General features: G+C 46.0%; 2 non-coding genes across 2 annotated transcripts; both read left to right on the forward strand.

Annotated features, from left to right (window-relative positions):
• Positions 1-7,971: 7,971 nt before the first annotated feature.
• On the forward strand, positions 7,972-8,042 carry trnag-gcc (transfer RNA glycine (anticodon GCC)). Its single transcript has one exon. It is a non-coding gene; the product is annotated as a tRNA-Gly (tRNA).
• Positions 8,043-10,985: 2,943 nt separating this feature from the next.
• trnag-gcc (transfer RNA glycine (anticodon GCC)) lies at positions 10,986-11,056 on the forward strand. Its single transcript has one exon. It is a non-coding gene; the product is annotated as a tRNA-Gly (tRNA).
• Positions 11,057-12,388: the final 1,332 nt, after the last annotated feature.

The raw sequence follows: 12,388 nt of genomic DNA on the forward strand, positions 1-12,388 counted from the left end.
AACCCCTCTTCACCGACAAGGGAATTCCATCACGTCACTGAAGTTGCTACGCTGACCAATCAGCTTCGCCGGGATTTCCCTTTGGACCAGTCGAGGAAACCAAATTACATCAGAACGCAAGTAGCACAAACAAGGTTTCTATCCATTGCTGACTCTGGTGTGAATTATGTTTAAGTAGTAAAGAATAGCGAAATTCTCTGCTTTTATGGTTTCTCTCAGGTTGCAATGCTAAGAACTTAGCAAAGGCTAGAAGTTAAATCCACTCAGTCAAAACTCTCCTCAAACTGCTTGTGCGTGTGTGTATGTATGTGCGTTTGTTTGTTTTACGTAGATTAGTACTTTGTTATAGAGTAGCAATAAACTTTTGTTTCGTTTTAAGATCCGTGTTGGTGTGTTGTGTGCTTTATAAGTTAATGCCTCAGCTTCAGATACTGCTACCTTGCTCATTAAATAATTAGATACTGTTTTTATATTGTTATTGTTGGCCACGTAATAATATAATACAGAACTGCTTTACATTAAACGTTCTATTTGCTGGACAAATACTTAAGTTAAGTGTAAGCTTTAAATAATTCTATGTGAATCATGTTCGAATCTTTGATTCGAATCCCCAAAGTTTAAACATGATTTAAACCAAAGAGCTGATTCTTACAGCGCTAACCACAACCCTAAATCTTGCCTACTTGTAACCTACTCTTGTAGATCCTGGATAGCTCAGTCAGTTGAGCAACAGACTTTTAATCTGAGGGTCCAGGGTTCAAGTCCCTGTTTGGGCGTGTAAGGTTGATTTTGTGAAGCCGCAGGTTTTGCCGTTGAGCTATCGCTTGATTAAAGTTTTATCTGGATGCACAATACACGTACAAGGCATGAAGACATGGCAGATCAGGCAGTCTTGTAGTCGTGGCCGAGTGGTTAAGGCGATAGACTAGATATCCACTTGGGTCTCCCCGCGCAGGTTCGAATCCTGCCGACTACGTGCTCTCCCTTTTTAAAATTGCAGCATTCATCAATTGTTTGCATTTTCATTGTTTCTTGGGAAAAGTGTTGTGCTGGTAGGAGGAGGAAAACAACAGTGTTCTCACTGAACAGAAAGAGGGCATATCACAGAGAAGAACATACCACACAAGGGGCACAACGGCTGTTCCGTAGCTCGCCGTGATCATATAGTGGTTAGTACTCTGCGTTGTGGCCGCAGCAACCCCGGTTCGAATCCGGGTCATGGCAGGTTTTTAAAGGTGACATTGGCGTTACACTCTGTGTTGCCATCCGTAATCTCCAACCACCTTTTAGTGCAGGCTGTGCTAATGGCACGTCCTGAATATTTACATTTCCTAAAGTGTGGAAGACTAGAATTCTATATGAGAAACAGGATCTTTGATGCCAGCATGCTGTGTAGATAAGTATTGATCAAGTCACGCTTCTAAGGCATGGAAGGAATCTTTTCAATTGTTGAGTGTCCATTCATTGCCACAACAGCAGAAAGACCTTCTGCAGTTATCATTGATCTATTTAATGTCTCCTACATGACATGGAGTTCAAACTATTGTGTTGTACTGATTTCTACATCTACAACAATCATAAACCCAACCTTAAAATAACCTGTCGTGTTTTAGCAACATCCACACCAACCATAACCTTAAAACCCCATCTCACGGTAAACTTGAGAGTTCTGTAAAGGTCTGCGCCGACCACAACCCTAAACCTTGCCTACTTGTAAGATACTGTTGTAGAGCCTGGATAGCTCAGTCGGTAGAGCATCAGACTTTTAAACTGAGGGTCCAGGGTTCAAGTCCCTGTTCGGGCGTGTAAGGCTCATTTTGTGGAGCCACAGCTTTTGCCGTTGAGCTATCACTTGGTGAAAGTTTCATCTGGATGCACAATACGTGTACTAGTCATGAAGACATGGCAGTTCAAACATTCTTGTAGTCGAGGCCGAGTGGTTAAGGCGAAGGACTTGAAATCTACTGGGGTCTCCCCACGCAGGTTCAAATCCTGCCAACTACGTCCTCTCACTTTTTAAAATTGCAGCAGTCATCAATTGTTTGCATTTCCATTGTTTCTTGGGAAAAGCGTTGTGCTGGTAGGAGGAGAAAAACAACAGCATGTTCTCACTGAACAGAAAGGGGCATATCACAGGGAGGAACATACCACACAAGGGCCACAACGGCTGTCCTGTAGCTCGACGTGATAGTATAGTGGTTAGTACTCTGCGCTGTGGCCACAGCAACCCCGGTTCGGCAGATTTTTCAAGGTGACATCGGTGTTGCACTCTGTGTTGCCATCCGTAATCTCCAGCCACCTTTAAGTGCAGGCTGTGCTAATGGCATGTCCTGAATTTTTACGTTTCCTAAAGTGTGGAAGACTAGGGATTCGATATGAGAAACAGGATCTTTGATGCCAGCATGCTGTGTAGATAAGTACTGATCAAGTCACGCTTCTAAGGCATGGAAGGAATCTTTTCAATTGTTGACTGTCCATTCATTGCCACAACAGCAGAAAGACCTTCTGCAGTTATCATTGATCTATTTAATGTCTCCTATGAAGGATTCGGATTTCTGTTTTCCAGTCCATCTCATCATGGACCGACGTTTATTCCTACTTCCTGCTTTGTTACTGTTCGGACGTCTTTGCCCACTGCTCCGCTCTTCGCACTCTTGCTTTTATATCTTATACCCTAATTTTAACTTGAGCCTATCAGCACAGTGCTCAAACAACACGGCTTGAAGATCAGCATCGATTCTACAAACTTTCTGGAATATAGCTTTACTAACAAGAGGGAAATTTCGTCTAAACAATCCTCCCGCTACCAGCTGCTTACATTCCGGAGACGGGAAGACACGGCTGTGAAAATGCCTCTGGATCGGATTAATTCAGATTCTCACTGCTGTACAAACTGCCACAAACTTCTACAAAAGATTGCAGTTCTTGAAACGAAGTTGCTTGCGATCCGACCAGAACTTCAGCTTCATTGTGGATTCTCTCAGCACACAGCCGGTGAGTCCCATAAATCTGTTCCTGCCACTGTTTTAAGCACAGAAAAACAGAAAAGAACTTTTGAAAATGAGCATTGGCATAAACAAGGTGCGAGACCAAAGGGTACTCGTGGGGTCAGATCATACGCTGCCGCATTAGCGTCTTCTACCCCAAATACAGCTCGGACTCAAATACAGCTTCAGAACAGATATGAAGTTTTGAGTAATATGGGTGAAGAATCCCCAAATGCAGTCAGACAGAGATCGCATGATTCAGCAACTAATTCTGCATGGAACAGAGGCTCAAGGCCGACTAGACAGCGGCAGTCGTAGGAGATTCAATAATCAAGAATTTCAGGAGCAAATCTACTATGACATACTGCTTTCCTCATGCAACAGTTTCTGATGTAAACAAAGAACTTGAGGAAATTCTGAAAAACCACAGTACTGCAAAACAGATTATCATCCATGTGGGGAAAAATGATATTCGGAAGGAACAGTCAGAACTGCTCAAGAAAGATTTCTGTGAGCTCTTGGAAACAGCTGAAAGAATGAAGGTTCAGCCGTTCATAAGTGGACCACTCCCTGCAAGAGGGACAAATATGTTTTCACGGCTTCTTGGTCTAAATGTATGGCTACAGAAAACATGTAACAAGAAAGGACTGAATTTCATCGACAACTTCAATCTCTTCTGGAACCAAAGACAGCTGTTTACATCAGACGGCCTTCATCCAAACAAACTTGGTGCAAAGGTGCAAAAGGACAATATTTTTTTCTCCCTCAATCATCCATCAGCTGTGTATGCCACTGAACTTAATTGTACACACACACCTAGCAAATGTCTGGATGACAACAGGACCTCAAATCAGCTCCTGAGTGGACTTGTGGCAGATGAATCACCCAAGGACAGTGATAATGCCATGCAGCCAAAACACCCAATGTTGATAGAGACACTATCAGTTGCCCTCTGCTCAACACAGGCAGACTGTGACGCATCAGAACAGCATCAAGTCTCGTCACTCAAAAATGATCCTCAGGAAAACATATATCTGCAGACAGAATCTCCAGATGCACAGCCTCTGTCACCGGACACGTTCTCATTGTCACAATGTTCACCACTCTTGGGTTTTTCAAAAAAGATGGAGGAACTGGTGTATGCTGGAACTAAACTTTCACACTCCATTGCCGCAAGCCCCCAGTTACCAACCAAAAAGCGGCTTGCTCCACAACCACCTATGAGCCCACCTGGAAGAGCCCTCCGATCACACCGCCAGGGCCCAAACAACAACGCCCCATCTTCAGCTGGTGAACACAAGAGCACTCTGTGATGTGTGTCGGGGACCTGCTTAGATAACAGTGTCTTTATCAAATGTTTTCAGAACAAGCAGGAACCCAATGTGTCTGTAGCTTTCTCTAAGCAGATATGTGTTGTGTTAAGTGACAGAAAACCAAAGACTTCATCAGGCTGTATAGCAAATCATTCAAATCTGGTGTCTATTAAATGTAGATCTGAGACTACTATAGAAAAAACAGCTAAAACTGTTAAGTTAGCGCTTTTAAACATCAGATCACTCAACAATAAGTCTCTTTTAGTCAATAATTTTATCAACACAAATTGCCTTGATTTTATGCTTTTAAATGAAACTTGGCTAGATGACAGTTGTAGCGCAGCAGTTCTGAATGAAGCAGCTCCTTTAAACTTTGACTTTTTGAGTGTTTGCAGAGCTAATAGGAGAGGTGGAGGCATCGCTGCCCTGTTTAAAGATGTGTATGAATGTAAACAAGTGTCATTTGGTGACTATTTGTCTTTTGAATATTTGAGTATAGCACTAAAAGGGTCTCCACGCATCTTACTGATCATTATCTAAAGACCTCCAAAATATTCTCCAGCTTTTATTGAGGATTTTACAGAGCTGTTATCAATTGTAACCTCTGAGTTTGATTATTTTAGTATTGCTGGGGATTTTGATATTCACATTGATAATCCAGAAATCAATGCTGAAAAAGAACTGATGACTGTTTTTAACACTTTTGATCTGACTCAGCATGTTCAAGGACCCACACACAATCGTGGACACACTCTTGATCTACTTATAACTAAGGGTTTACACATTTCATCGACTGTTGTTAAGGATGTGGCACTATCTGATCATTTCTGTATCTTTTTTGATATATTGATCACTCCAGCTATTAAAGACAGATCTGTCTCTGTCAGAAAGAGATGCATAAATGAGAACACCAGTGAGCAGTTTATGAAGGCCATATCGCTAGCACCAAGTATATCTGCAGATTCTGTTGATGCTCTCCTTGATTTGTTCAATTCTAAAATTGAGAATGTCATAAATGACATCGCTCCTGTTAAAGTCAAGAAGATGACTGGCAGGCAAAATGGATCTTGGACAAGGTCACCTAGAGTACAAATGATGAAAAGACAGTGCAGAAAAGCTGAGCGTATGTGGAGAAAGATGAAACTAGTAGTCCATTATAATATCTATAAAGACAGTCTTTATGCCTTTAATATGGAACTAAACACTACTAGACAGACTTTCTTTTCAAGCCTTATAAACAGCAATTTAAATAATGCTCGCACCCTCTTTGCAATGATAGAGAGACTCACAAACCCCCCCCAGTCGGATTCCAAGTGAGCTCCTCTCTGAAAGCAAATGTAATGAGTTTGCTCATTTCTTCACTGATAAGATTAATAATATCAGAAAGGCAATCAGCTCATCCAATCAGTCAAGTTGTGTCGATATCAAACAAGCTCAACCGCAACTTAAGAAATCAGACATTATGTCTGATTTCATGGCAATTAACGGCAAAATTTTAGAAGAGATTGTGCAAGTTATGAAAGCATCAACCTGCAGTCTTGACACGCTCCCCACATCATTCTTCAAAACGGTGTTTACCTGTTTAGAAATGGATCTTCTAAAAGTGATAAATGCTTCACTTCTCTCAGGGATTTTTCCAACCTCACTTAAAACTGCAGTTGTTAAACCCCTCTTGAAGAACAGCAACCTGGATAAAACCCTATTGAGCAATTACAGGCCAATCTCAAATCTCCCTTTCATTGGCAAAATCATTGAAAAAGTTGTTTTTAACCAGGTTAACAAGTTCTTAAACTTCAGGGGGTGTTTAGACAATTTTCAATCTGGTTTCAGATCACATCACAGTACAGAGAGTGCTCTTATAAAGATAATCAATGATATACGCCTAAATACACATTCAGGTAAAATAACAGCAATATGAGCATGTCAGCATTGGTGGATCAGTGGTAGAATTCTCGCCTGCCATGCAGGAGACCCGGGTCCGATTCTCGACCAACGCAGTTCCTGTTTTGTGTTGCTTCTCTTCCAGCTCTTGGTAACAGCCTTGCAGCAATCACACCCCACTAGGACAGATGTTTGAGCATATTAGCATTGGTGGTTCAGTGGTGGTATTCTCACCTGCCACGTGGGAGACATGGGTCCGATTCCAAGCCAATGCAATTTTTCTTTTGTGTTGCTACTCTTCCAGCTCTGGGTAACAGCCTTGCAGCAATCACAACCCACCAGGACAGCAGTATGAGCATATCAGCATTGGTGGTTCAGTGGTAGAATTCTTGCCTCCCACGTGGGAGAGCCGGGCCGAATCCCGGCCAATGCAATTCCTGTTTGGTGTTGATAATCTTCCAGCTCTGGGTAACAGCCTTGCAGCAATCACACCCCACTAGGACAGATGTTTGAGCAAATCAGCATTGGTGGTTCAGTGGTAGAAATCTCACCTGCCACGCGGGAGACCCGGGCCGATTCCCGGCAAATACAAATCCTGTTTTGTGTTGCTAATCTTCCAGCTCTGGGTAACAGCCTTGCAGCAATCACACCCTAATAGGACAGCCATAAGACCATATCAGCATTGTTGGTTCAGTGGTAGAATTCTCGCCTCCCACGTGGGAGACCCGATCTGATTCCCGGCCAATGCAATTCCTGTTTTGTGTTGCTACTCTTCCAGCTCTGGGTAACAGCCTTGCAGCAATCACACCCCACTAGGACAGCTGTAAGACCATATCAGCATTGGTGGTTCAGTGGTAGAATTCTCGCCTCCTACGTGGGAGACCCGATCTGATTCCCGGCCAATGCAATTCCTGTTTTGTGTTGCTACTCTTCCAGCTCTGGGTAACAGCCTTGCAGCAATCACACCTCACTAGGACAACTCTATGAGCATAACAGCATTGGTAGTTCAGTGGTAGAATTCTCGCCTGCCACGTGGGAGATCCAGGTCCTATTCCCGGCCAATGCAAACCCTGTTTTGTGTTGCTACTCTTCCAGCTCTGGGTAACAGCCTTGCAGCAATCACACCCCACTAGGACGGATGTATGAGCATATCAGCATTGGTGGTTCAGTGGTAGAATTCTCGCCTGCCACGCGGGAGACCCGAGTCCAATTCCTGGCCAATGCATATCCTGTTTTGTGTTGATACTCTTCCAGCTCTGGGTAACAGTCTTGCAGCATTCACAACCCACTAGGACTGCAGTGTGAGCATATCAGCCTTGGTGGTTCAGTGGTAAAATTCCCATTTGTGATGCGGGAGATCCGTGTCCGTTTTCCGACCAATGAAATTCCTGTTTTGTGTTGCTAATCTTCCAGCTCTGGGTAACAGCCTTGCAGCAATCACACCCCACTAGGACAGACAATTGAGCATATCAGCATTGGTTGTTCAGTGGTAGAATTCTCGCCTCCCACGCAGGAGAGCCGGGTCCGATTCCCAGCCAATGCAATTCCTCTTTTGTGTTGATACTCTTCCAGCTCTGGGTAACAGCCTTGCAGCAATCACACCCCATTAGGACGGGTGTATGAGCATATCAGCATTGGTGGTTCAGTGGTAGAATTCTCGGCTGCCACGCGGGAGACCCGGGTCCGATTCCTGTCCAATGCAATTCCTGTTTTGTGTTGCTAATCTTCCAGCTCTGGGTAACAGCCTTGCAGCAATCACACCCAGCCAGGACAAACAAACGAGCATATCAGCATTGGTGGTTCAGTGGTAGAATTCTCGCCTGCCACGCGGGAGACCCGGGTCCAATTCCCGGCCAATGCAAATCCTGTTTTGTGTTGATACTCTTCCAGCTCTGGGTAATAGCCTTACAGCAATCACAACCCACTAGGACAGCAGTGTGAGCATATCAGCGTTGGTGGTTCAGTGGTAAAATTCTCATTTGTGATGTGGGAGATACGTGTACGTTTTCCGACCAATGAAATTCCTGTTTTGTGTTGCTACTCTTCCAGCTCTGGGTAACAGCCTTGCAGCAATCACACCCCACTAGGACAGACAATTGAGCATATCAGCATTGGTTGTTCAGTGGTAGAATTCTCGCCTCCCACGCAGGAGAGCCGGGTCCGATTCCCGGCCAATGCAATTCCTCTTTTGTGTTGATACTCTTCCAGCTCTGGGTAACAGCCTTGCAGCAATCACAGCCCATTAGGACGGGTGTATGAGCATGTCAGTATTGGTGGTTCAGTGGTAGAATTCTCGCCTGCCATGCGGGAGACCCGGGTCCGATTCCCAGCCAATGCAAATCCTGTTTTGTGTTGCTACTCTTCCGGCTCTGGGTAACAGCCTTGCAGCAATCACACCCCACTAGGACAGACAACCGAGCATATCAGCATTGCTGGTTCAGTAGTAGAATTCTCGCCTGCCACGCGGGAGACCCGGGTCCAATTCCCGGCCAATGCAAATACTGTTTTGTGTTGCTACTCATCCAGCTCTGGGTAACAGCCTTGCAGCAATCACACCCCACTAGGACAGCAGTATGAGCATATCAGCGTTGATGGTTCAGTGGTAAAATTCCCATTTGTGATGCGGGAGATCCGTGTCCGTTTTCCGACCAATGAAATTCCTGTTTTGTGTTGCTACTCTTCCAGCTCTGGGTAACAGCCTTGCAGCAATCACACCCAACTAGGAGAGCAGTATGAGCATATCAACATTGGTGGTTCACTGGTAGAATTGTCGCCTGCCACGCAGGAGACACGAGTATGATTCCTGGCCAATGCAAATCCTGTTTTGTGTTGCTAATCTTCCAGCTCTGGGTAACAGCCTTGCAGCAATCACACCCCACTAGGACAGACAATCAAGCATATCAGTATTGGTGGTTCAGTGGTAGATATCTCGCCTGTCACGTTGGAGACCAGGGTCCGATTCCCGGCCAATGCAAATCCTGTTTTGTGTTGCTACTCAGCCAGCTCTGGGTAACAGCCTTGCAGCAATCACACCCCACTAGGACAGCAGTATGACCATATCAGCAATGGTGGTTTAGCGGTAGAATTCTCGTGTCCCATGCAGGGGACCCGGGTCCAATTCCCAGCCAATGCAATTTCTCTTTTGTGTTGCTACTGTTCCAGCACTGGGTAACAGCCTTGCAGCAATCACAACCCACTAAGACAGCAGTTTGAGCATATCAGCATTGGTGGATCAGTGGTAGAATTCTCGCCTCCCGCGCAGGAGAGCCGTGTCAGATTCCCGGCCAATGCAAATCCTGTTTTGTGTTGCTACTCTTCCAGCTCTGGGTAACAGCCTTGCAGCAATCACACATCACTAGGACAGCCTTATGAATATATCAGCATTGGTGGTTCAGTGGTAAAATTCTCGCCTGCCACGCGGAAGACCCGAGTACGATTCCTGGCCAATGCAAATCCTGTTTTGTGTTGCTAATCTTCCAGCTCTGGGTAACAGCCTTGCAGCAATGACACCCCACTAGGACAAGTCTATGAGCAAATCAGCATTGGTGGTTCAGTGGTAGAATTCTCGCCTGTCACGTGGGAGATCCAGGTGCGACTCACGGCCAATGCAATTCCTGTTTTGTGTTGCTACTCTTCCAGCTCTGGGTAACAGCCTTGCAGCAATCACACCCAACTAGGAGAGCAGTATGAGCATATCAGCATTGGTGGTTTACTGGTAGAATTCTCGCCTGCCACGCGGAAGACCCGAGTGCATTTCCTGGCCAATGCAAATCCTGTTTTGTGTTGCTAATCTTCCGGCTCTGGGTAACAGCCTTGCAGCAATCACACCCCACTAGGACAGACAATCGAACATATGAGCATTGGTGGTTCAGTGGTAGAATTCTCGCCTGCCACGTTGGAGACCTGGGTCCGATTCCCGGCCAATGCAAATCCTGTTTTGTGTTGCTACTCAGCCAGCTCTGGGTAACAGCCTTGCAGCAATCACACCCCACTAGGACACATGTTTGAGCATATGAGCATTGGTGGTTCAGTGGTAGTATTCTCGCCTGCCACGTGGGAGACATGGGTCTGATTCCCAGCCAATGCAATTAATCTTTTGTGTTGCTACTCTTCCAGCTCTGGGTAACAGCCTTGCAGCAATCACAACCCACTAGGACAGCAGTTTGAGCATATCAGCATTGGTGGTTCAGTGGTAGAATTCTCGCCTGCCATGCGGGAGATGCAGGTGCGACTCCCGGCCAATGCAAATCCTGTTTTGTGTTGCTAATCTTCCAGCTCTGGGTAACAGCCTTGCAGCAATCACACCCCACTAGGACAGACAATCAAGCATATCAGCATTGGTGTTTCAGTGGTAGAATTCTCGCCTGCCACGTGGGAGACATAGGTCGGATTCTCGGCCAATGCAATTTGTGTTGCTACTCTTACAGGTCTGGTTACCAGCCTTGCGGCAATCACACCCCACTAGGAGAGCGGTGTGAACATATCAGCATTGATGGTTCAGTGGTAGAATTCTCGCCTGCCACGCGGGAGACCCGGGTCCAATTCCCGGCCAATGCAAATCCTGTTTTGTGTTAATACTCTTCCAGCTCTGGGTAACAGCCTTGCAGCAATCACAACCCACTAGGACAACTCTATGAGCATATCAGCATTGGTGGTTCAGTGGTAGAATTCTTGCCTGCCATGCGGGAGATCCAGGTGCGACTCCCGGCCAATGCAAATCCTGTTTTGTGTTGCTAATCTTCCGGCTCTGGGTAACAGCCTTGCAGCAATCACACCCCACTAGGACAGACAATCGAGCATATCAGCATTGGTGGTTCAGTGGTAGAATTCTCGCCTGCCACGCGGGAGACCCGGGTCCAATTCCCGGCCAATGCAAATCCTGTTTTGTGTTGCTACTTATCCAGCTCTGGGTAACAGCCTTGCAGCAATCACACCCCACTAGGACAGTAATATGAGCATATCAGCAATGATGGTTTAGTGGTGGAATTCTCGCGTCTCACGCAGGGGACCTGGGTCAGTGGTAGAATTCTCGCCTCCCACGTGGGAGACCCGTGTCCGATTCCCGGCCAATGCAATTCCTGTTTTGTGTTGCTACTCTTCCAGCTCTGGGTAACAGCCTTGCAGCAATGACACCCCACTAGGACAACTCCATGAGCATAGCAGCATTGGTGGTTCAGTGGTAGAATTCTCGCCTGCCACGCGGGAGATGCAGGTGCGATCTCCCGGCCAATGCAAATCCTGTTTTGTGTTGCTGCTCTTCCAGCTCTGGGTAACAGCCTTGCAGCAATCACACCCAACTAGGAGAGCAGTATGAGCATATCAGCATTGGTGGTTCACTGGTAGAATTCTTGCCTGCCACGCGGGAGACCCGAGTACGTTTCCTGGCCAATGCAAATCCTGTTTTGTGTTGCTAATCTTCCAGCTCTGGGTAACAGCCTTGCAGCAATCACACCCCACTAGGACAGAAAATCAAGCATATCAACATTGGTGGTTCAGTGGTAGAGTTCTTGCCTGCCACGTGGGAGACACGGGTTGGATTCTTGGCCAATGCAAATCCTGTTTTGTGTTGCTACTCTTCCAGGTCTGGTTACCAGCCTTGCAGCAATCACACCCCACTAGGAGAGCGGTGTGAACATATCAGCATTGGTGGTTCAGTGGTAGAATTCCCATTTGTGATGCTGGAGATCCGTGTCCGTTTTCCGACCAATGAAATTCCTGTTTTGTGTTGCTACTCTTCCAGCTCTGGGTAACAGCCTTGCAGCAATCACACCCAACTAGGAGAGCAGTATGAGCATATCAACATTGGTGGTTCACTGGTAGAATTGTCGCCTGCCATGCGGGAGACCCGAGTCCGATTCCCGGCCAATACAAATCCTGTTTTGTTTTGCTACTCTTCCTGCTCTGGGTAACAGCCTTGCAGCAATGACACCCCACTAGGACAACTCAATGAGCATATCAGCATTGGTGGTTCAGTGGTAGAATTCTCGCCTGCCACGCGGGAGATCCAGGTGCGATCTCCCGGCCAATGCAAATCCTGTTTTGTGTTGCTAATCTCCTGGCTCTGGGTAACAGCCTTGCAGAAATCACACCCCACTAGGACAGCAGTATAAGCATATCAGCATTGGTGGTTTAGTGGTAGAATTCTCGTCGAAGTAAAGCCAAAACATTTAATGAAGTAAAAAGAGATGATGGGGTAGTTGTAGAAAC

The sequence above is a fragment of the Danio rerio genome, chromosome 4 (assembly GCF_052040795.2).
Source record: "Danio rerio strain M-AB ecotype USA chromosome 4, GRCz13ab, whole genome shotgun sequence".
In the NCBI taxonomy this organism is placed as follows: domain Eukaryota; kingdom Metazoa; phylum Chordata; class Actinopteri; order Cypriniformes; family Danionidae; genus Danio; species Danio rerio.